Source organism: Rhipicephalus microplus, unplaced genomic scaffold (assembly GCF_043290135.1).
Source record: "Rhipicephalus microplus isolate Deutch F79 unplaced genomic scaffold, USDA_Rmic scaffold_62, whole genome shotgun sequence".
NCBI classification, from domain to species: Eukaryota; Metazoa; Arthropoda; class Arachnida; order Ixodida; family Ixodidae; genus Rhipicephalus; species Rhipicephalus microplus.
In genome coordinates, this window is record NW_027464635.1 from 1,720,184 (window position 1) to 1,740,386 (window position 20,203).

The 20,203-nt window shown below is 46.7% G+C and overlaps 41 non-coding genes across 41 annotated transcripts; all 41 read right to left on the reverse strand.

Moving 5' to 3' along the window:
- Positions 1-277: 277 nt before the first annotated feature.
- On the reverse strand, positions 278-351 carry TRNAT-AGU (transfer RNA threonine (anticodon AGU)). The gene has a single exon. It is a non-coding gene; the product is annotated as a tRNA-Thr (tRNA).
- A 945-nt stretch (positions 352-1,296) lies between these two features.
- TRNAT-AGU (transfer RNA threonine (anticodon AGU)) lies at positions 1,297-1,370 on the reverse strand. The gene has a single exon. It is a non-coding gene; the product is annotated as a tRNA-Thr (tRNA).
- Positions 1,371-1,977: 607 nt separating this feature from the next.
- Positions 1,978-2,051, reverse strand: TRNAA-AGC (transfer RNA alanine (anticodon AGC)). The gene has a single exon. It is a non-coding gene; the product is annotated as a tRNA-Ala (tRNA).
- A 435-nt stretch (positions 2,052-2,486) lies between these two features.
- Positions 2,487-2,560, reverse strand: TRNAT-AGU (transfer RNA threonine (anticodon AGU)). Its single transcript has one exon. It is a non-coding gene; the product is annotated as a tRNA-Thr (tRNA).
- A 944-nt stretch (positions 2,561-3,504) lies between these two features.
- TRNAT-AGU (transfer RNA threonine (anticodon AGU)) lies at positions 3,505-3,578 on the reverse strand. The gene has a single exon. It is a non-coding gene; the product is annotated as a tRNA-Thr (tRNA).
- A 436-nt stretch (positions 3,579-4,014) lies between these two features.
- TRNAA-AGC (transfer RNA alanine (anticodon AGC)) lies at positions 4,015-4,088 on the reverse strand. The gene has a single exon. It is a non-coding gene; the product is annotated as a tRNA-Ala (tRNA).
- A 265-nt stretch (positions 4,089-4,353) lies between these two features.
- TRNAT-AGU (transfer RNA threonine (anticodon AGU)) lies at positions 4,354-4,427 on the reverse strand. Its single transcript has one exon. It is a non-coding gene; the product is annotated as a tRNA-Thr (tRNA).
- Positions 4,428-4,863: 436 nt separating this feature from the next.
- On the reverse strand, positions 4,864-4,937 carry TRNAA-AGC (transfer RNA alanine (anticodon AGC)). Its single transcript has one exon. It is a non-coding gene; the product is annotated as a tRNA-Ala (tRNA).
- Positions 4,938-5,711: 774 nt separating this feature from the next.
- On the reverse strand, positions 5,712-5,785 carry TRNAT-AGU (transfer RNA threonine (anticodon AGU)). The gene has a single exon. It is a non-coding gene; the product is annotated as a tRNA-Thr (tRNA).
- A 606-nt stretch (positions 5,786-6,391) lies between these two features.
- On the reverse strand, positions 6,392-6,465 carry TRNAA-AGC (transfer RNA alanine (anticodon AGC)). Its single transcript has one exon. It is a non-coding gene; the product is annotated as a tRNA-Ala (tRNA).
- A 1,283-nt stretch (positions 6,466-7,748) lies between these two features.
- Positions 7,749-7,822, reverse strand: TRNAT-AGU (transfer RNA threonine (anticodon AGU)). The gene has a single exon. It is a non-coding gene; the product is annotated as a tRNA-Thr (tRNA).
- Positions 7,823-8,259: 437 nt separating this feature from the next.
- Positions 8,260-8,333, reverse strand: TRNAA-AGC (transfer RNA alanine (anticodon AGC)). Its single transcript has one exon. It is a non-coding gene; the product is annotated as a tRNA-Ala (tRNA).
- Positions 8,334-8,937: 604 nt separating this feature from the next.
- On the reverse strand, positions 8,938-9,011 carry TRNAT-AGU (transfer RNA threonine (anticodon AGU)). The gene has a single exon. It is a non-coding gene; the product is annotated as a tRNA-Thr (tRNA).
- A 268-nt stretch (positions 9,012-9,279) lies between these two features.
- Positions 9,280-9,353, reverse strand: TRNAT-AGU (transfer RNA threonine (anticodon AGU)). The gene has a single exon. It is a non-coding gene; the product is annotated as a tRNA-Thr (tRNA).
- A 95-nt stretch (positions 9,354-9,448) lies between these two features.
- Positions 9,449-9,522, reverse strand: TRNAA-AGC (transfer RNA alanine (anticodon AGC)). Its single transcript has one exon. It is a non-coding gene; the product is annotated as a tRNA-Ala (tRNA).
- Positions 9,523-10,126: 604 nt separating this feature from the next.
- Positions 10,127-10,200, reverse strand: TRNAT-AGU (transfer RNA threonine (anticodon AGU)). The gene has a single exon. It is a non-coding gene; the product is annotated as a tRNA-Thr (tRNA).
- A 436-nt stretch (positions 10,201-10,636) lies between these two features.
- Positions 10,637-10,710, reverse strand: TRNAA-AGC (transfer RNA alanine (anticodon AGC)). The gene has a single exon. It is a non-coding gene; the product is annotated as a tRNA-Ala (tRNA).
- A 606-nt stretch (positions 10,711-11,316) lies between these two features.
- TRNAA-AGC (transfer RNA alanine (anticodon AGC)) lies at positions 11,317-11,390 on the reverse strand. The gene has a single exon. It is a non-coding gene; the product is annotated as a tRNA-Ala (tRNA).
- Positions 11,391-11,998: 608 nt separating this feature from the next.
- TRNAT-AGU (transfer RNA threonine (anticodon AGU)) lies at positions 11,999-12,072 on the reverse strand. The gene has a single exon. It is a non-coding gene; the product is annotated as a tRNA-Thr (tRNA).
- Positions 12,073-12,167: 95 nt separating this feature from the next.
- TRNAA-AGC (transfer RNA alanine (anticodon AGC)) lies at positions 12,168-12,241 on the reverse strand. Its single transcript has one exon. It is a non-coding gene; the product is annotated as a tRNA-Ala (tRNA).
- A 435-nt stretch (positions 12,242-12,676) lies between these two features.
- Positions 12,677-12,750, reverse strand: TRNAA-AGC (transfer RNA alanine (anticodon AGC)). The gene has a single exon. It is a non-coding gene; the product is annotated as a tRNA-Ala (tRNA).
- Positions 12,751-13,265: 515 nt separating this feature from the next.
- TRNAA-AGC (transfer RNA alanine (anticodon AGC)) lies at positions 13,266-13,339 on the reverse strand. Its single transcript has one exon. It is a non-coding gene; the product is annotated as a tRNA-Ala (tRNA).
- A 436-nt stretch (positions 13,340-13,775) lies between these two features.
- On the reverse strand, positions 13,776-13,849 carry TRNAI-AAU (transfer RNA isoleucine (anticodon AAU)). The gene has a single exon. It is a non-coding gene; the product is annotated as a tRNA-Ile (tRNA).
- A 266-nt stretch (positions 13,850-14,115) lies between these two features.
- On the reverse strand, positions 14,116-14,189 carry TRNAA-AGC (transfer RNA alanine (anticodon AGC)). The gene has a single exon. It is a non-coding gene; the product is annotated as a tRNA-Ala (tRNA).
- A 606-nt stretch (positions 14,190-14,795) lies between these two features.
- On the reverse strand, positions 14,796-14,869 carry TRNAA-AGC (transfer RNA alanine (anticodon AGC)). Its single transcript has one exon. It is a non-coding gene; the product is annotated as a tRNA-Ala (tRNA).
- Positions 14,870-15,477: 608 nt separating this feature from the next.
- Positions 15,478-15,551, reverse strand: TRNAT-AGU (transfer RNA threonine (anticodon AGU)). Its single transcript has one exon. It is a non-coding gene; the product is annotated as a tRNA-Thr (tRNA).
- Positions 15,552-15,646: 95 nt separating this feature from the next.
- On the reverse strand, positions 15,647-15,720 carry TRNAA-AGC (transfer RNA alanine (anticodon AGC)). Its single transcript has one exon. It is a non-coding gene; the product is annotated as a tRNA-Ala (tRNA).
- A 435-nt stretch (positions 15,721-16,155) lies between these two features.
- On the reverse strand, positions 16,156-16,229 carry TRNAA-AGC (transfer RNA alanine (anticodon AGC)). Its single transcript has one exon. It is a non-coding gene; the product is annotated as a tRNA-Ala (tRNA).
- A 515-nt stretch (positions 16,230-16,744) lies between these two features.
- TRNAA-AGC (transfer RNA alanine (anticodon AGC)) lies at positions 16,745-16,818 on the reverse strand. Its single transcript has one exon. It is a non-coding gene; the product is annotated as a tRNA-Ala (tRNA).
- Positions 16,819-17,254: 436 nt separating this feature from the next.
- On the reverse strand, positions 17,255-17,328 carry TRNAI-AAU (transfer RNA isoleucine (anticodon AAU)). The gene has a single exon. It is a non-coding gene; the product is annotated as a tRNA-Ile (tRNA).
- Positions 17,329-17,425: 97 nt separating this feature from the next.
- Positions 17,426-17,499, reverse strand: TRNAT-AGU (transfer RNA threonine (anticodon AGU)). The gene has a single exon. It is a non-coding gene; the product is annotated as a tRNA-Thr (tRNA).
- A 94-nt stretch (positions 17,500-17,593) lies between these two features.
- TRNAA-AGC (transfer RNA alanine (anticodon AGC)) lies at positions 17,594-17,667 on the reverse strand. The gene has a single exon. It is a non-coding gene; the product is annotated as a tRNA-Ala (tRNA).
- A 95-nt stretch (positions 17,668-17,762) lies between these two features.
- On the reverse strand, positions 17,763-17,836 carry TRNAT-AGU (transfer RNA threonine (anticodon AGU)). The gene has a single exon. It is a non-coding gene; the product is annotated as a tRNA-Thr (tRNA).
- Positions 17,837-17,930: 94 nt separating this feature from the next.
- Positions 17,931-18,004, reverse strand: TRNAT-AGU (transfer RNA threonine (anticodon AGU)). The gene has a single exon. It is a non-coding gene; the product is annotated as a tRNA-Thr (tRNA).
- A 97-nt stretch (positions 18,005-18,101) lies between these two features.
- On the reverse strand, positions 18,102-18,175 carry TRNAA-AGC (transfer RNA alanine (anticodon AGC)). The gene has a single exon. It is a non-coding gene; the product is annotated as a tRNA-Ala (tRNA).
- Positions 18,176-18,440: 265 nt separating this feature from the next.
- TRNAT-AGU (transfer RNA threonine (anticodon AGU)) lies at positions 18,441-18,514 on the reverse strand. Its single transcript has one exon. It is a non-coding gene; the product is annotated as a tRNA-Thr (tRNA).
- A 265-nt stretch (positions 18,515-18,779) lies between these two features.
- On the reverse strand, positions 18,780-18,853 carry TRNAT-AGU (transfer RNA threonine (anticodon AGU)). Its single transcript has one exon. It is a non-coding gene; the product is annotated as a tRNA-Thr (tRNA).
- Positions 18,854-18,950: 97 nt separating this feature from the next.
- TRNAA-AGC (transfer RNA alanine (anticodon AGC)) lies at positions 18,951-19,024 on the reverse strand. Its single transcript has one exon. It is a non-coding gene; the product is annotated as a tRNA-Ala (tRNA).
- Positions 19,025-19,458: 434 nt separating this feature from the next.
- Positions 19,459-19,532, reverse strand: TRNAT-AGU (transfer RNA threonine (anticodon AGU)). The gene has a single exon. It is a non-coding gene; the product is annotated as a tRNA-Thr (tRNA).
- A 267-nt stretch (positions 19,533-19,799) lies between these two features.
- On the reverse strand, positions 19,800-19,873 carry TRNAT-AGU (transfer RNA threonine (anticodon AGU)). Its single transcript has one exon. It is a non-coding gene; the product is annotated as a tRNA-Thr (tRNA).
- A 95-nt stretch (positions 19,874-19,968) lies between these two features.
- Positions 19,969-20,042, reverse strand: TRNAA-AGC (transfer RNA alanine (anticodon AGC)). The gene has a single exon. It is a non-coding gene; the product is annotated as a tRNA-Ala (tRNA).
- Positions 20,043-20,203: the final 161 nt, after the last annotated feature.

Genomic DNA, 20,203 nt, shown 5'->3' on the forward strand with positions numbered 1-20,203 from the left:
CCACGGCGCCTGCGCAGCATCTTGTTCAGGCAGTGACACCATCAGAAGTATTTCGAACTAAACTTCGAAAACAAAAAAACTAGAGAGACGTTAGTCTTGACTCCCGAGGCACCGGTGAGATTCGAACTCACGATCTGCTGTTTACTAGACAGGCGCTTTAACCAACTAATCCACGGCGCTTGTGCAGCGTCTTGTTCAGGCAGGGACAGCATCAGAAGTATTTCGAACTAAACTTCGAAAACAAAAAAAACTGGAGAGAGGTTTGTCTTGACTCTCGAGGCACCGGTGAGATTCGAACTCACGATCTCCTGTTTACTAGGCAGGCGCTTTAACCAACTAAGCCACGGCGCTTGTGCAGCGTCTTGTTCAGGCAGTGACACCATCAGAACTATTTCGAACTAAACTTCGAAAACAAAAAAACTAGAGAGACGTTTGTCTTGACTCTCGAGGCACCGGTGAGATTCGAACTCACGATCTGCTGTTTACTAGACAGGCGCTTTAACCAACTAAGCCACGGCGCTTGTGCAGCGTCTTGTTCAGGCAGTGACACCATCAGAAGCATTTAGAACTAAACTTCGAAAACAAAAAACTAGACAGACGTTTGTCTTGACTCTCGTGGCACCGGTGAGATTCGAACTAATGATCTCCTGTTTACTAGACATGCGCTTTAACCAACTAAGCCACGGCGCCTGCGCAGCATCTTGTTCAGGCAGTGACACCATCAGAAGTATTTCGAACTAAACTTCGAAAACAAAAAACTAGAGAGACGTTAGTCTTGACTCCCGAGGCACCGGTGAGATTCGAACTCACGATCTGCTGTTTACTAGACAGGCGCTTTAACCAACTAATCCACGGCGCTTGTGCAGCGTCTTGTTCAGGCAGGGACAGCATCAGAAGTATTTCGAACTAAACTTCGAAAACAAAAAAAACTGGAAAGAGGTTTGTCTTGACTCTCGAGGCACCGGTGAGATTCGAACTCACGATCTCCGGTTTACTAGACAGGCGCTTTAACTAACTAAGCCACGGCGCCTGCGCAGCGTCTTGTTCAGACAGTGACACCATCAGAAGTATTTCGAACTGAACTTCGAAAACAAAAAACTAGAGAGACGTTTGTCTTGACTCTCGACGCACCGGTGAGATTCGAACTCACGATCTGCTGTTTACTAGACAGGCTCTTTAACCAACTAAGCCACGGCGCTTCTGCAGCGTCTTGTTCAGGCAGTGACACCATCAGAAGTATTTCGAACTAAACTTCGAAAACAAAAAAAACTAGAGAGAGGTTTGTCTTGACTCTCGAGGCACCAGTGAGATTCGAACTCACGATCTCCTGTTTACTAGACAGGCGCTTTAACTAACTAAGCCACGGCGCCTGCGCAGCATTTTGTTCAGGCAGTGACACCATCAGAAGTATTTCAAACTAAACTTCGAAAACAAAAGTACTGAATGTGGGGCGAGTTCGTACTCGATCATGACGTCTTTGCGCAAACACGTACACAGACACAAGGAAAAGAGGCAAACAACACGGGCGCCCGTGTTGTTTGCCTATTTTCCTTGTGTCCGTGTACGTGTTTGCGCAAAGAAGTCATGAATGTTCGAAAACAAAAAACTAGAGAGACGTTAGTCTTGACTCCCGAGGCACCGGTGAGATTCAAACTCATGATCTCCTGTTTACTAGACAGGCGCTTTAACCAAATAAGCCACGGCGTCTGCGCAGCTTCTTGTTCAGGCAGTGACACCATTGGAAGTATTTCGAACAATACTTCGAAAGCAAAAAAAAATCAGAAGAGACGTTAGTCTTGACTCACGAGGCACCGGTGAGATTCGAACTCACGATCTCCAGTTTACTAGACAGGCGCTTTAACCAAATAAGCCACGGCGCCTGCGCAGCGTCTTGTTCAAGCAGTGACACCGTTAGAAGTATTTCGAACAATACTTCAAAAACAAAAAAAACTAGAGAGCCGTTAGTCTTGATTCTCGAGGCACCGGTGAGATTCGAACTCACGATCTCCTGTTTGCTGGACAGGCGCTTTAACCAACTAAGCCACGGCGCCTGCGCAGCGTCTTGTTCAGGCAGTGACACCATCAGAAGCATTTAGAACTAAACTTCGAAAACAAGAAACTAGACAGACGTTTGTCTTGACTCTCGTGGCACCGGTGAGATTCGAACTAATGATCTCCTGTTTACTAGACATGCGCTTTAACCAACTAAGCCACGGCGCCTGCGCAGCATCTTGTTCAGGCAGTGACACCATCAGAAGTATTTCGAACTAAACTTCGAAAACAAAAAACTAGAGAGACGTTAGTCTTGACTCCCGAGGCACCGGTGAGATTCGATCTCACGATCTGCTGTTTACTAGACAGGCGCTTTAACCAACTAATCCACGGCGCTTGTGCAGCGTCTTGTTCAGGCAGGGACAGCATCAGAAGTATTTCGAACTAAACTTCGAAAACAAAAAAAACTGGAGAGAGGTTTGTCTAGACTCTCGAGGCACCGGTGAGATTCGAACTCACGATCTCCTGTTTACTAGACAGGCGCTTTAACCAACTAAGCCACGGCGCTTGTGCAGCGTCTTGTTCAGGCAGTGACACCATCAGAACTATTTCGAACTAAACTTCGAAAACAAAAAAACTAGAGAGACGTTTGTCTTGACTCTCGAGGCACCGGTGAGATTCGAACTCACGATCTGCTGTTTACTAGACAGGCGCTTTAACCAACTAAGCCACGGCGCTTGTGCAGCGTCTTGTTCAGGCAGTGACACCATCAGAAGCATTTAGAACTAAACTTCGAAAACAAAAAACTAGACAGACGTTTGTCTTCACTCTCGTGGCACCGGTGAGATTCGAACTAATGATCTCCTGTTTACTAGACATGCGCTTTAACCAACTAAGCCACGGCGCCTGCGCAGCATCTTGTTCAGGCAGTGACACCATCAGAAGTATTTCGAACTAAACTTCGAAAACAAAAAACTAGAGAGACGTTAGCCTTGACTCCCGAGGCACCGGTGAGATTCGAACTCACGATCTGCTGTTTACTAGACAGGCGCTTTAACCAACTAATCCACGGCGCTTGTGCAGCGTCTTGTTCAGGCAGGGACAGCATCAGAAGTATTTCGAACTAAACTTCGAAAACAAAAAAAACTGGAGAGAGGTTTGTCTTGACTCTCGAGGCACCGGTGAGATTCGAACTCACGATCTCCGGTTTACTAGACAGGCGCTTTAACTAAATAAGCCACGGCGCCTGCGCAGCGTCTTGTTCAGACAGTGACACCATCAGAAGTATTTCGAACTGAACTTCGAAAACAAAAAACTAGAGAGACGTTTGTCTTGACTCTCGACGCACCGGTGAGATTCGAACTCACAATCTGCTGTTTACTAGACAGGCTCTTTAACCAACTAAGCCACGGCGCTTCTGCAGCGTCTTGTTCAGGCAGTGACACCATCAGAAGTATTTCGAACGAAACTTCGAAAACAAAAAAACTAGAGAGAGGTTTGTCTTGACTCTCGAGGCACCAGTGAGATTCGAACTCACGATCTCCTGTTTACTAGACAGGCGCTTTAACTAACTAAGCCACGGCGCCTGCGCAGCATTTTGTTCAGGCAGTGACACCATCAGAAGTATTTCGAACTAAACTTCGAAAACAAAAGTACTGAATGTGGGGCGAGTTCGTACTCGATCATGACGTCTTTGCCCAAACACGTACACAGACACAAGGAAAAGAGGCAAACAACACGGGCGCCCGTGTTGTTTGCCTATTTTCCTTGTGTCCGTGTACGTGTTTGCGCAAAGAAGTCATGAATGTTCGAAAACAAAAAACTAGAGAGACGTTAGTCTTGACTCCCGAGGCACCGGTGAGAATCAAACTCATGATCTCCTGTTTACTAGACAGGCGCTTTAACCAAATAAGCCACGGCGTCTGCGCAGCTTCTTGTTCAGGCAGTGACACCATTGGAAGTATTTCGAACAATACTTCGAAAGCAAAAAAAAATCAGAAGAGACGTTAGTCTTGACTCTCGAGGCACCGGTGAGATTTGAACTCACGATCTCCTGTTTGCTAGACAGGCGCTTTAACCAACTAAGCCAAGGCGCCTGCGCAGCGTCTTGTTCAGGCAGTGACACCATCACAAGTATTTAGAACTAAACTTCGAAAACAAAAAACTACAGAAAAGTTTGTCTTGACTCTCGTGGCACCGGTGAGATTCGAACTCATGATCTCCTGTTTACTAGACATGCGCTTTAACCAACTAAGCCACGGCACCTGCGCAGCGTCGTGTTCAGGCAGTGACACCATTAAAAGTATTTCGAACTAAACTTCGAAAACAAAAAAACTAGAGAGCCGTTTGTCTTGACTCTCGAGGCACCGGTGAGATTCGAACTAACGATCTCCTGTTTACTAGACAGGCGCTTTAACCAACTAAGCCACGGCGCCTGCGCAGCGTCTTGTTTAGGCAGTGACACCATCAGAAGTATTTCGAACTAAACTTCGAAAACAAAAACTAGAGAGACGTTAGTCTTGACTCCCGAGGCACCGGTGAGATTCGAACTCACGATCTGCTGTTTACTAGACAGGCGCTTTAACCAACTAATCCACGGCGCTTGTGCAGGGTCTTGTTCAGGCAGGGACAGCATCAGAAGTATTTCGAACTAAACTTCGAAAACAAAAAAAACTGGAGAGAGGTTTGTCTTGACTCTCGAGGCACCGGTGAGATTCGAACTCACGATCTGCTGTTTACTAGACAGGCGCTTTAACCAACTAAGCCACGGCGCTTGTGCAGCGTCTTGTTCAGGCAGTGACACCATCAGAACTATTTCGAACAATACTTCAAAAACAAAAAAAACTAGAGAGCCGTTAGTCTTGATTCTCGAGGCACCGGTGAGATTCGAACTCACGATCTCCTGTTTGCTCTACAGGCGCTTTAACCAACTAAGCCACGGCGCCTGCGCAGCGTCTTGTTCAGGCAGTGACACCAACAGAAGCATTTAGAACTAAACTTCGAAAACAAAAAACTAGACAGACGTTTGTCTTGACTCTCGTGGCACCGGTGAGATTCGAACTAATGATCTCCTGTTTACTAGACATGCGCTTTAACCAACTAAGCCACGGCGCCTGCGCAGCATCTTGTTCAGGCAGTGACACCATCAGAAGTATTCGAACTAAACTTCGAAAACAAAAAACTAGAGAGACGTTAGTCTTGACTCCCGAGGCACCGGTGAGATTCGAACTCACGATCTGCTGTTTACTAGACAGGCGCTTTAACCAACTAATCCACGGCGCTTGTGCAGCGTCTTGTTCAGGCAGGGACAGCATCAGAAGTATTTCGAACTAAACTTCGAAAACAAAAAAAACTGGAAAGAGGTTTGTCTTGACTCTCGAGGCACCGGTGAGATTCGAACTCACGATCTCCGGTTTACTAGACAGGCGCTTTAACTAACTAAGCCACGGCGCCTGCGCAGCGTCTTGTTCAGACAGTGACACCATCAGAAGTATTTCGAACTGAACTTCGAAAACAAAAAACTAGAGAGACGTTTGTCTTGACTCTCGACGCACCGGTGAGATTCGAACTCACGATCTGCTGTTTACTAGACAGGCTCTTTAACCAACTAAGCCACGGCGCTTCTGCAGCGTCTTGTTCAGGCAGTGACACCATCAGAAGTATTTCGAACTAAACTTCGAAAACAAAAAAAACTAGAGAGAGGTTTGTCTTGACTCTCGAGGCACCAGTGAGATTCGAACTCACGATCTCCTGTTTACTAGACAGGCGCTTTAACTAACTAAGCCACGGCGCCTGCGCAGCATTTTGTTCAGGCAGTGACACCATCAGAAGTATTTCGAACTAAACTTCGAAAACAAAAGTACTGAATGTGGGGCGAGTTCGTACTCGATCATGACGTCTTTGCGCAAACACGTACACAGACACAAGGAAAAGAGGCAAACAACACGGGCGCCCGTGTTGTTTGCCTATTTTCCTTGTGTCCGTGTACGTGTTTGCGCAAAGAAGTCATGAATGTTCGAAAACAAAAAACTAGAGAGACGTTAGTCTTGACTCCCGAGGCACCGGTGAGATTCAAACTCATGATCTCCTGTTTACTAGACAGGCGCTTTAACCAAATAAGCCACGGCGTCTGCGCAGCTTCTTGTTCAGGCAGTGACACCATTGGAAGTATTACGAACAATACTTCGAAAGCAAAAAAAAATCAGAAGAGACGTTAGTCTTGACTCACGAGGCACCGGTGAGATTCGAACTCACGATCTCCAGTTTACTAGACAGGCGCTTTAACCAAATAAGCCACGGCGCCTGCGCAGCGTCTTGTTCAGGCAGTGACACCATTAGAAGTATTTCGAACAATACTTCAAAAACAAAAAAACTAGAGAGCCGTTAGTCTTGATTCTCGAGGCACCGGTGAGATTCGAACTCACGATCTCCTGTTTGCTGGACAGGCGCTTTAACCAACTAAGCCACGGCGCCTGCGCAGCGTCTTGTTCAGGCAGTGACACCATCAGAAGCATTTAGAACTAAACTTCGAAAACAAGAAACTAGACAGACGTTTGTCTTGACTCTCGTGGCACCGGTGAGATTCGAACTAATGATCTCCTGTTTACTAGACATGCGCTTTAACCAACTAAGCCACGGCGCCTGCGCAGCATCTTGTTCAGGCAGTGACACCATCAGAAGTATTTCGAACTAAACTTCGAAAACAAAAAACTAGAGAGACGTTAGTCTTGACTCCCGAGGCACCGGTGAGATTCGATCTCACGATCTGCTGTTTACTAGACAGGCGCTTTAACCAACTAATCCACGGCGCTTGTGCAGCGTCTTGTTCAGGCAGTGACACCATCAGAACTATTTCGAACTAAACTTCGAAAACAAAAAAAACTGGAGAGAGGTTTGTCTAGACTCTCGAGGCACCGGTGAGATTCGAACTCACGATCTGCTGTTTACTAGACAGGCGCTTTAACCAACTAAGCCACGGCGCTTGTGCAGCGTCTTGTTCAGGCAGTGACACCATCAGAAGCATTTAGAACTAAACTTCGAAAACAAAAAACTAGACAGACGTTTGTCTTCACTCTCGTGGCACCGGTGAGATTCGAACTAATGATCTCCTGTTTACTAGACATGCGCTTTAACCAACTAAGCCACGGCGCCTGCGCAGCATCTTGTTCAGGCAGTGACACCATCAGAAGTATTTCGAACTAAACTTCGAAAACAAAAAACTAGAGAGACGTTAGCCTTGACTCCCGAGGCACCGGTGAGATTCGAACTCACGATCTGCTGTTTACTAGACAGGCGCTTTAACCAACTAATCCACGGCGCTTGTGCAGCGTCTTGTTCAGGCAGGGACAGCATCAGAAGTATTTCGAACTAAACTTCGAAAACAAAAAAAACTGGAGAGAGGTTTGTCTTGACTCTCGAGGCACCGGTGAGATTCGAACTCACGATCTCCGGTTTACTAGACAGGCGCTTTAACTAAATAAGCCACGGCGCCTGCGCAGCGTCTTGTTCAGACAGTGACACCATCAGAAGTATTTCGAACTGAACTTCGAAAACAAAAAACTAGAGAGACGTTTGTCTTGACTCTCGACGCACCGGTGAGATTCGAACTCACAATCTGCTGTTTACTAGACAGGCTCTTTAACCAACTAAGCCACGGCGCTTCTGCAGCGTCTTGTTCAGGCAGTGACACCATCAGAAGTATTTCGAACTAAACTTCGAAAACAAAAAAACTAGAGAGAGGTTTGTCTTGACTCTCGAGGCACCAGTGAGATTCGAACTCACGATCTCCTGTTTACTAGACAGGCGCTTTAACTAACTAAGCCACGGCGCCTGCGCAGCATTTTGTTCAGGCAGTGACACCATCAGAAGTATTTCGAACTAAACTTCGAAAACAAAAGTACTGAATGTGGGGCGAGTTCGTACTCGATCATGACGTCTTTGCGCAAACACGTACACAGACACAAGGAAAAGAGGCAAACAACACGGGCGCCCGTGTTGTTTGCCTATTTTCCTTGTGTCCGTGTACGTGTTTGCGCAAAGAAGTCATGAATGTTCGAAAACAAAAAACTAGAGAGACGTTAGTCTTGACTCCCGAGGCACCGGTGAGAATCAAACTCATGATCTCCTGTTTACTAGACAGGCGCTTTAACCAAATAAGCCACGGCGTCTGCGCAGCTTCTTGTTCAGGCAGTGACACCATTGAAAGTATTTCGAACAATACTTCGAAAGCAAAAAAAAAATCAGAAGAGACGTTAGTCTTGACTCTCGAGGCACCGGTGAGATTTGAACTCACGATCTCCTGTTTGCTAGACAGGCGCTTTAACCAACTAAGCCAAGGCGCCTGCGCAGCGTCTTGTTCAGGCAGTGACACCATCACAAGTATTTAGAACTAAACTTCGAAAACAAAAAACTACAGAAAAGTTTGTCTTGACTCTCGTGGCACCGGTGAGATTCGAACTCATGATCTCCTGTTTACTAGACATGCGCTTTAACCAACTAAGCCACGGCACCTGCGCAGCGTCGTGTTCAGGCAGTGACACCATTAAAAGTATTTCGAACTAAACTTCGAAAACAAAAAAACTAGAGAGCCGTTTGTCTTGACTCTCGAGGCACCGGTGAGATTCGAACTAACGATCTCCTGTTTACTAGACAGGCGCTTTAACCAACAAAGCCACGGCGCCTGCGCAGCGTCTTGTTTAGGCAGTGACACCATCAGAAGTATTTCGAACTAAACTTCGAAAACAAAAACTAGAGAGACGTTAGTCTTGACTCCCGAGGCACCGGTGAGATTCGAACTCACGATCTGCTGTTTACTAGACAGGCGCTTTAACCAACTAATCCACGGCGCTTGTGCAGGGTCTTGTTCAGGCAGGGACAGCATCAGAAGTATTTCGAACTAAACTTCGAAAACAAAAAAAACTGGAGAGAGGTTTGTCTTGACTCTCGAGGCACCGGTGAGATTCGAACTCACGATCTCCTGTTTACTAGACAGGCGCTTTAACCAACTAAGCCACGGCGCTTGTGCAGCGTCTTGTTCAGGCAGTGACACCATCAGAACTATTTCGAACTAAACTTCGAAAACAAAAAAACTAGAGAGACGTTTGTCTTGACTCTCGAGGCACCGGTGAGATTCGAACTCACGATCTGCTGTTTACTAGACAGGCGCTTTAACCAACTAAGCCACGGCGCTTGTGCAGCGTCTTGTTCAGGCAGTGACAGCATCAGAAGTATTTCGAACTAAACTTCGAAAACAAAAAAAAACTAGACAGAGGTTTGTCTTGACTCTCGAGGCACCCGTGAGATTCGAACTCACGATCTCCTGTTTACTAGACAGGCGCTTTAACCAACTAAGCCACGGCGCTTGTGCAGCGTCTTGTTCAGGCAGTGACACCATCAGAAGTATTTCGAACTAAACTTCGAGAACAAAAAACTTGAGAGACGTTTGTCTTGCTTCTCGAGGCACAGGTGAGATTCGAACTCACGATCTCCTGTTTGCTAGACAGGCGCTTTAACCAACTAAGCCAAGGCGCCTGCGCAGCGTCTTGTTCAGGCAGTGACACCATCACAAGTATTTAGAACTAAACTTCGAAAACAAAAAACTACAGAAAAGTTTGTCTTGACTCTCGTGGCGCCGGGGAGATTCGAACTCATGATCTCCTGTTTACTAGACATGCGCTTTAACCAACTAAGCCACGGCACCTGCCCAGCGTCGTGTTCAGGCAGTGACACCATCAGAAGCATTTATAACTAAACTTCGAAAACAAAAAACTAGACAGACGTTTGTCTTGACTCTCGTGGCACCGGTGAGATTCGAACTAATGATCTCCTGTTTACTAGACATGCGCTTTAACCAACTAAGCCACGGCGCCTGCGCAGCATCTTGTTCAGGCAGTGACACCATCAGAAGTATTTCTAACTAAACTTCGAAAACAAAAAACTAGAGAGACGTTAGTCTTGACTCCCGAGGCACCGGTGAGATTCGAACTCACGATCTGCTGTTTACTAGACAGGCGCTTTAACCAACTAATCCACGGCGCTTGTGCAGCGTCTTGTTCCGGCAGGGATAGCATCAGAAGTATTTCGAACTAAACTTCGAAAACAAAAAAAACCGGAGAGAGGTTTGTCTTGACTCTCGAGGCACCGGTGAGATTCGAACTCACGATCTCCTGTTTACTAGACAGGCGCTTTAACCAACTAAGCCACGGCGCTTGTGCAGCGTCTTGTTCAGGCAGTGACACCATCAGAACTATTTCGAACTAAACTTCGAAAACAAAAAAAACTAGAGAGACGTTTGTCTTGACTCTCGAGGCACCGGTGAGATTCGAACTCACGATCTGCTGTTTACTAGACAGGCGCTTTAACCAACTAAGCCACGGCGCTTGTGCAGCGTCTTGTTCAGGCAGTGACAGCATCAGAAGTATTTCGAACTAAACTTAGAAAACAAAAAAACTAGACAGAGGTTTGTCTTGACTCTCGAGGCACCGGTGAGATTCGAACTCACGATCTCGTGTTTACTAGACAGGCGCTTTAACCAACTAAGCCACGGCGCTTGGGCAGCGTCTTGTTCAGGCAGTGACACCATCAGAAGTATTTCGAACTAAACTTCGAGAACAAAAAACTTGAGAGACGTTTGTCTTGCTTCTCGAGGCACAGGTGAGATTCGAACTCACGATCTCCTGTTTGCTAGACAGGCGCTTTAACCAACTAAGCCAAGGCGCCTGCGCAGCTTCTTGTTCAGGCAGTGACACCATCACAAGTATTTAGAACTAAACTTCGAAAACAAAAAACTACAGAAAAGTTTGTCTTGACGCTCGTGGCGCCGGTGAGATTCGAACTCATGATCTCCTGTTTACTAGACATGCGCTTTAACCAACTAAGCCACGGCACCTGCGCAGCGTCGTGTTCAGGCAGTGACACCATTAGAAGTATTTCGAACTAAACTTCGAAAACAAAAAAACTAGAGAGCCGTTTGTCTTGACTCTCGAGGCACCGGTGAGATTCGAACTAACGATCTCCAGTTTACTAGACAGGCGCTTTAACCAACTAAGCCACGGCGCCTGCGCAGCGTCTTGTTTAGGCAGTGACACCATCAGAAGTATTTCGAACTAAACTACGAAAACAAAAACTAGAGAGACGTTTGTCTTGACTGTCGAGGCACCGGTGAGATTCGAACTCACGATCTCCAGTTTACTAGACAGGCGCTTTAACCAAATAAGCCACGGCGCCTGCGCAGCGTCTTGTTCAGGCAGTGACACCATTGGAAGTATTTCGAACAATACTTCGAAAACAAAAAAAAATCAGAAGAGACGTTAGTTTTGACTCTCGAGGCACCGGTGAGATTCGAACTCACGATCTCCTGTTTGCTAGACAGGCGCTTTAACCAACTAAGCCAAGGCCCCTGCGCAGCGTCTTGTTCAGGCAGTGACACCATCAGAAGTATTTCGAACTAATCTTCGAAAACAAAGAACTAGAGAGACGTTTGTCTTGACTCTCGAGGCACCGGTGAGATTCGATCTCACGATCTCCGGTTTACTAGACAGGCGCTTTAAGTAACTAAGCCACGGCGCCTGCGCAGCGTCTTGTTCAGGCAGTGACACCATCAGAAGTAATTCGAACTGAACTTCGAAAACAAAAAAACTAGAGAGATGTTTGTCTTGACTCTCGAGGCACCGGTGAGATTCGAACTCACGATCTGCTGTTTACTAGACAGGCGCTTTAACCAACTAAGCCACGGCGCTTGTGCAGCGTCTTGTTCAGGCAGTAACAGCATCAGAAGTATTTCGAACTAAACTTCGAAAACAAAAAAAAAAACTAGACAGAGGTTTGTCTTGACTCTCGAGGCACCGGTGAGATTCGAACTCACGATCTCCTGTTTACTAGACAGGCGCTTTAACCAACTAAGCCACGGCGATTGTGCAGCGTCTCGTTCAGGCAGTGACACCATCAGAAGTATTTCGAACTAAACTTCGAAAACAAAAAAAACTACAGAGGTTTGTCTTGACTCTCGAGGCACCGGTGAGATTCGAACTCACGATCTCCTGTTTACTAGACAGGCGCTTTAACCAACTAAGCCACGGCGCTTGTGCAGCGTCTTGTTCAGGCAGTGACACCATCAGAAGTATTTCGAACTAAACTTCGAGAACAAAAAACTTGAGAGACGTTTGTCTTGCTTCTGGAGGCACAGGTGAGATTCGAACTCACGATCTCCTGTTTGCTAGACAGGCGCTTTAACCAACTAAGCCAAGGCGCCTGTGCAGCGTCTTGTTCAGCCAGTGACACCATCACAAGTATTTAGAACTAAACTTCGAAAACAAAAAACTACAGAAAAGTTTGTCTTGACTCTCGTGGCGCCGAAGAGATTCGAACTCATGATCTCCTGTTTACTAGACATGCGCTTTAACCAACTTAGCCACGGCACCTGCGCAGCGTCGTGTTCAGGAAGTGACACCATTAGAAGTATTTCGAACTAAACTTCGAAAACAAAAAACTAGACAGACGTTTGTCTTGACTCTCGTGGCACCGGTGAAATTCGAACTAACGATCTCCTGTTTACTAGACAGGCGCTTTAACCAAATAAGCCACGGCGCCTGCGCAGCGTCTTGTTCAGGCAGTGACACCATTAGAAGTATTTCGAACAATACTTCGAAAACAAAAAAAACTAGAGAGCCGTTAGTCTTGATTCTCGAGGCACAGGTGAGATTCGAACTCACGATCTCCTGTTTGCTAGACAGGCGCTTTAACCATCTAAGCCACGGCGCCTGCGCAGCGTCTTGTTCAGGCAGTGACACCATCAGAAGCATTTAGAACTAAACTTCAAAAACAAAAAACTAGAGAGAAGTTTGATTAGTGGTGTTTAACGTCCCAAAACCACCATATGATTATGAGAGACGCCGTAGTGGAGGGCTCCGGAAATTTTGACCACCTGGGGTTCTTTAACGTGCACCCAAAGCTGAGCACACGGGCCTCGACATTTCCGCCTCCATCGGAAATGCAGCCGCCGCAGCCGGGATTTGAACCCGCGACCTGCGGGTCAGCAGCCGAGTACCTTAGCCACTAGACCACCGCGGCGGGGCGACTAGAGAGAAGTTTGTCTTGACTCTCGAGGCACCGGTGAGATTCGAACTCACGATCTCCGGTTTACTAGACAGGAAATTTAACCAAATGAGCCACGGCGTCTGCGCAGCGTCTTGTTCAGGCAGTGACACCATTGGAAGTATTTCGAACAATACTTCGAAAACAAAAAAAATCAGAAGAGACATTAGTCTTGACTCTCGAGGCACCGGTGAGATTCGAACTCACGATCTCCTGTTTGCTAGACAGGCGCTTTAACCAACTAAGCCAAGGCCCCTGCGCAGCGTCTTGTTCAGGCAGTGACACCATCAGAAGTATTTCGAATTAATCTTCGAAAACAAAGAACTAGAGAGACGTTTGTCTTGACTCTCGGGGCACCGGTGAGATTCGATCTCACGATCTCCGGTTTACTAGACAGGCGCTTTAAGTAACTAAGCCACGGCGCCTGCGCAGCGTCTTGTTCAGGCAGTGACACCATCAGAAGTAATTCGAACTGAACTTCGAAAACAAAAAAACTAGAGAGACGTTTGTCTTGACTCTCGAGGCACCGTTGAGATTCGAACTCACGATCTGCTGTTTATTAGACAGGCGCTTTAACCAACTAAGCCACGGCGCTTGTACAGCGTCTTGTTCAGGCAGTGACAGCATCAGAACTATTTCGAACTAAACTTCGAAAACAAAAAAAACTAGACAGAGGTTTGTCTTGACTCTCGAGGCACCGGTGAGATTCGAACTCACGATCTCCTGTTTATTAGACAGGCGCTTTAACCAACTAAGCCACGGCGCTTGTGCAGCGTCTTGTTCAGGCAGTGACACCATCAGAAGTATTTCGAACTAAACTTCGAAAACAAAAAAAACTAGACAGAGGTTTGTCTTGACTCTCGAGGCACCGGTGAGATTCGAACTCACGATCTCGTGTTTACTAGACAGGCGCTTTAACCAACTAAGCCACGGCGCTTGGGCAGCGTCTTGTTCAGGCAGTGACACCATCAGAAGTATTTCGAACTAAACTTCGAGAACAAAAAACTTGAGAGACGTTTGTCTTGCTTCTCGAGGCACAGGTGAGATTCGAACTCACGATCTCCTGTTTGCTAGACAGGCGCTTTAACCAACTAAGCCAAGGCGCCTGCGCAGCTTCTTGTTCAGGCAGTGACACCATCACAAGTATTTAGAACTAAACTTCGAAAACAAAAAACTACAGAAAAGTTTGTCTTGACGCTCGTGGCGCCGGTGAGATTCGAACTCATGATCTCCTGTTTACTAGACATGCGCTTTAACCAACTAAGCCACGGCACCTGCGCAGCGTCGTGTTCAGGCAGTGACACCATTAGAAGTATTTCGAACTAAACTTCGAAAACAAAAAAACTAGAGAGCCGTTTGTCTTGACTCTCGAGGCACCGGTGAGATTCGAACTAACGATCTCCAGTTTACTAGACAGGCGCTTTAACCAACTAAGCCACGGCGCCTGCGCAGCGTCTTGTTTAGGCAGTGACACCATCAGAAGTATTTCGAACTAAACTACGAAAACAAAAACTAGAGAGACGTTTGTCTTGACTGTCGAGGCACCGGTGAGATTCGAACTCACGATCTCCAGTTTACTAGACAGGCGCTTTAACCAAATAAGCCACGGCGCCTGCGCAGCGTCTTGTTCAGGCAGTGACACCATTGGAAGTATTTCGAACAATACTTCGAAAACAAAAAAAAATCAGAAGAGACGTTAGTTTTGACTCTCGAGGCACCGGTGAGATTCGAACTCACGATCTCCTGTTTGCTAGACAGGCGCTTTAACCAACTAAGCCAAGGCCCCTGCGCAGCGTCTTGTTCAGGCAGTGACACCATCAGAAGTATTTCGAACTAATCTTCGAAAACAAAGAACTAGAGAGACGTTTGTCTTGACTCTCGAGGCACCGGTGAGATTCGATCTCACGATCTCCGGTTTACTAGACAGGCGCTTTAAGTAACTAAGCCACGGCGCCTGCGCAGCGTCTTGTTCAGGCAGTGACACCATCAGAAGTAATTCGAACTGAACTTCGAAAACAAAAAAACTAGAGAGATGTTTGTCTTGACTCTCGAGGCACCGGTGAGATTCGAACTCACGATCTGCTGTTTACTAGACAGGCGCTTTAACCAACTAAGCCACGGCGCTTGTGCAGCGTCTTGTTCAGGCAGTAACAGCATCAGAAGTATTTCGAACTAAACTTCGAAAACAAAAAAAAAAACTAGACAGAGGTTTGTCTTGACTCTCGAGGCACCGGTGAGATTCGAACTCACGATCTCCTGTTTACTAGACAGGCGCTTTAACCAACTAAGCCACGGCGATTGTGCAGCGTCTCGTTCAGGCAGTGACACCATCAGAAGTATTTCGAACTAAACTTCGAAAACAAAAAAAACTACAGAGGTTTGTCTTGACTCTCGAGGCACCGGTGAGATTCGAACTCACGATCTCCTGTTTACTAGACAGGCGCTTTAACCAACTAAGCCACGGCGCTTGTGCAGCGTCTTGTTCAGGCAGTGACACCATCAGAAGTATTTCGAACTAAACTTCGAGAACAAAAAACTTGAGAGACGTTTGTCTTGCTTCTGGAGGCACAGGTGAGATTCGAACTCACGATCTCCTGTTTGCTAGACAGGCGCTTTAACCAACTAAGCCAAGGCGCCTGCGCAGCGTCTTGTTCAGCCAGTGACACCATCACAAGTATTTAGAACTAAACTTCGAAAACAAAAAACTACAGAAAAGTTTGTCTTGACTCTCGTGGCGCCGAAGAGATTCGAACTCATGATCTCCTGTTTACTAGACATGCGCTTTAACCAACTTAGCCACGGCACCTGCGCAGCGTCGTGTTCAGGAAGTGACACCATTAGAAGTATTTCGAACTAAACTTCGAAAACAAAAAACTAGACAGACGTTTGTCTTGACTCTCGTGGCACCGGTGAAATTCGAACTAACGATCTCCTGTTTACTAGACAGGCGCTTTAACCAAATAAGCCACGGCGCCTGCGCAGCGTCTTGTTCAGGCAGTGACACCATTAGAAGTATTTCGAACAATACTTCGAAAACAAAAAAAACTAGAGAGCCGTTAGTCTTGATTCTCGAGGCACAGGTGAGATTCGAACTCACGATCTCCTGTTTGCTAGACAGGCGCTTTAACCATCTAAGCCACGGCGCCTGCGCAGCGTCTTGTTCAGGCAGTGACACCATCAGAAGCATTTAGAACTAAACTTCAAAAACAAAAAACTAGAGAGAAGTTTGATTAGTGGTGTTTAACGTCCCAAAACCACCATATGATTATGAGAGACGCCGTAGTGGAGGGCTCCGGAAATTTTGACCACCTGGGGTTCTTTAACGTGCACCCAAAGCTGAGCACACGGGCCTCGACATTTCCGCCTCCATCGGAAATGCAGCCGCCGCAGCCGGGATTTGAACCCGCGACCTGCGGGTCAGCAGCCGAGTACCTTAGCCACTAGACCACCGCGGCGGGGCGACTAGAGAGAAGTTTGTCTTGACTCTCGAGGCACCGGTGAGATTCGAACTCACGATCTCCGGTTTACTAGACAGGAAATTTAACCAAATGAGCCACGGCGTCTGCGCAGCGTCTTGTTCAGGCAGTGACACCATTGGAAGTATTTCGAACAATACTTCGAAAACAAAAAAAATCAGAAGAGACATTAGTCTTGACTCTCGAGGCACCGGTGAGATTCGAACTCACGATCTCCTGTTTGCTAGACAGGCGCTTTAACCAACTAAGCCAAGGCCCCTGCGCAGCGTCTTGTTCAGGCAGTGACACCATCAGAAGTATTTCGAATTAATCTTCGAAAACAAAGAACTAGAGAGACGTTTGTCTTGACTCTCGGGGCACCGGTGAGATTCGATCTCACGATCTCCGGTTAACTAGACAGGCGCTTTAAGTAACTAAGCCACGGCGCCTGCGCAGCGTCTTGTTCAGGCAGTGACACCATCAGAAGTAATTCGAACTGAACTTCGAAAACAAAAAAACTAGAGAGACGTTTGTCTTGACTCTCGAGGCACCGTTGAGATTCGAACTCACGATCTGCTGTTTATTAGACAGGCGCTTTAACCAACTAAGCCACGGCGCTTGTACAGCGTCTTGTTCAGGCAGTGACAGCATCAGAACTATTTCGAACTAAACTTCGAAAACAAAAAAAACTAGACAGAGGTTTGTCTTGACTCTCGAGGCACCGGTGAGATTCGAACTCACGATCTCCTGTTTATTAGACAGGCGCTTTAACCAACTAAGCCACGGCGCTTGTGCAGCGTCTTGTTCAGGCAGTGACACCATCAGAAGTATTTCGAACTAAACTTCGAAAACAAAAAAAACTAGACAGAGGTTTGTCTTGACTCTCGAGGCACCGGTGAGATTCGAACTCACGATCTCCTGTTTACTAGACAGGCGCTTTAACCAACTAAGCCACGGCGCTTGTGCAGCGTCTTGTTCAGGCAGTGACACCATCAGAAGTATTTCGAACTAAACTTCGAGAACAAAATCTTGAGAGACGTTTGTCTTGCTTCTCGAGGCACAGGTGAGATTCGAACTCACGATCTCCTGTTTGCTAGACAGGCGCTTTAACCAACTAAGCCAAGGCGCCTGCGCAGCGTCTTGTTCAGGCAGTGACACCATCACAAGTATTTAGAACTAAACTTCGAAAACAAAAAACTACAGAAAAGTTTGTCTTGACTCTCGAGGCACCGGTGAGATTTGAACTAACGATCTCCTGTTTACTAGACAGGCGCTTTAACCAACTAAGCCACGGCGCCTGCGCAGCGTCTTGTTTAGGCAGTGACACCATCAGAAGTATTTCGAACTAAACTACGAAAACAAAAACTAGAGAGACGTTTGTCTTGACTGTCGAGGCACCGGTGAGATTCGAACTCACGATCTCCAGTTTACTAGACAGGCGCTTTAACCAATTAAGCCACGGCGCCTGCGCAGCGTCTTGTTCAGGCAGTGACACCATTAGAAGTATTTCGAACAATACTTCGAAAACAAAAAAAACTAGAGAGCCGTTAGTCTTGATTCTCGAGGCACAGGTGAGATTCGAACTCACGATCTCCTGTTTGCTAGACAGGCGCTTTAACCAACTAAGCCACGGCGCCTGCGCAGCGTCTTGTTCAGGCAGTGACACCATCAGAAGCATTTAGAACTAAACTTCGAAAACAAAAAACTAGAGAGAAGTTTGTCTTGACTCTCGAGGCACCGGTGAGATTCGAACTCATGATCTCCTGTTTACTAGACATGCGCTTTAACCAACTAAGCCACGGCACCTGCGCAGCGTCGTGTTCAGGCAGTGACACCATTAAAAGTATTTCGAACTAAACTTCGAAAACAAAAAAACTAGAGAGCCGTTTGTCTTGACTCTCGAGGCACCGGTGAGATTCGAACTAACGATCTCCTGTTTACTAGACAGGCGCTTTAACCAACTAAGCCACGGCGCCTGCGCAGCGTCTTGTTTAGGCAGTGACACCATCAGAAGTATTTCGAACTAAACTTCGAAAACAAAAACTAGAGAGACGTTAGTCTTGACTCCCGAGGCACCGGTGAGATTCGAACTCACGATCTGCTGTTTACTAGACAGGCGCTTTAACCAACTAATCCACGGCGCTTGTGCAGGGTCTTGTTCAGGCAGGGACAGCATCAGAAGTATTTCGAACTAAACTTCGAAAACAAAAAAAACTGGAGAGAGGTTTGTCTTGACTCTCGAGGCACCGGTGAGATTCGAACTCACGATCTCCTGTTTACTAGACAGGCGCTTTAACCAACTAAGCCACGGCGCTTGTGCAGCGTCTTGTTCAGGCAGTGACACCATCAGAACTATTTCGAACAATACTTCAAAAACAAAAAAAACTAGAGAGCCGTTAGTCTTGATTCTCGAGGCACCGGTGAGATTCGAACTCACGATCTCCTGTTTGCTGGACAGGCGCTTTAACCAACTAAGCCACGGCGCCTGCGCAGCGTCTTGTTCAGGCAGTGACACCAACAGAAGCATTTAGAACAAAACTTCGAAAACAAAAAACTAGACAGACGTTTGTCTTGACTCTCGTGGCACCGGTGAGATTCGAACTAATGATCTCCTGTTTACTAGACATGCGCTTTAACCAACTAAGCCACGGCGCCTGCGCAGCATCTTGTTCAGGCAGTGACACCATCAGAAGTATTCGAAATAAACTTCGAAAACAAAAAACTAGAGAGACGTTAGTCTTGACTCCCGAGGCACCGGTGAGATTCGAACTCACGATCTGCTGTTTACTAGACAGGCGCTTTAACCAACTAATCCACGGCGCTTGTGCAGCGTCTTGTTCAGGCAGGGACAGCATCAGAAGTATTTCGAACTAAACTTCGAAAACAAAAAAAACTGGAGAGAGGTTTGTCTTGACTCTCGAGGCACCGGTGAGATTCGAACTCACGATCTCCTGTTTACTAGACAGGCGCTTTAACCAACTAAGCCACGGCGCTTGTGCAGCGTCTTGTTCAGGCAGTGACACCATCAGAACTATTTCGAACTAAACTTCGAAAACAAAAAAACTAGAGAGACGTTTGTCTTGACTCTCGAGGCACCGGTGAGATTCGAACTCACGATCTGCTGTTTACTAGACAGGCGCTTTAACCAACTAAGCCACGGCGCTTGTGCAGCGTCTTGTTCAGGCAGTGACAGCATCAGAAGTATTTCGAACTAAACTTCGAAAACAAAAAAAACTAGACAGAGGTTTGTCTTGACTCTCGAGGCACCCGTGAGATTCGAACTCACGATCTCCTGTTTACTAGACAGGCGCTTTAACCAACTAAGCCACGGCGCTTGTGCAGCGTCTTGTTCAGGCAGTGACACCATCAGAAGTATTTCGAACTAAACTTCGAGAACAAAAAACTTGAGAGACGTTTGTCTTGCTTCTCGAGGCACAGGTGAGATTCGAACTCACGATCTCCTGTTTGCTAGACAGGCGCTTTAACCAACTAAGCCAAGGCGCCTGCGCAGCGTCTTGTTCAGGCAGTGACACCATCACAAGTATTTAGAACTAAACTTCGAAAACAAAAAACTACAGAAAAGTTTGTCTTGACTCTCGTGGCGCCGGGGAGATTCGAACTCATGATCTCCTGTTTACTAGACATGCGCTTTAACCAACTAAGCC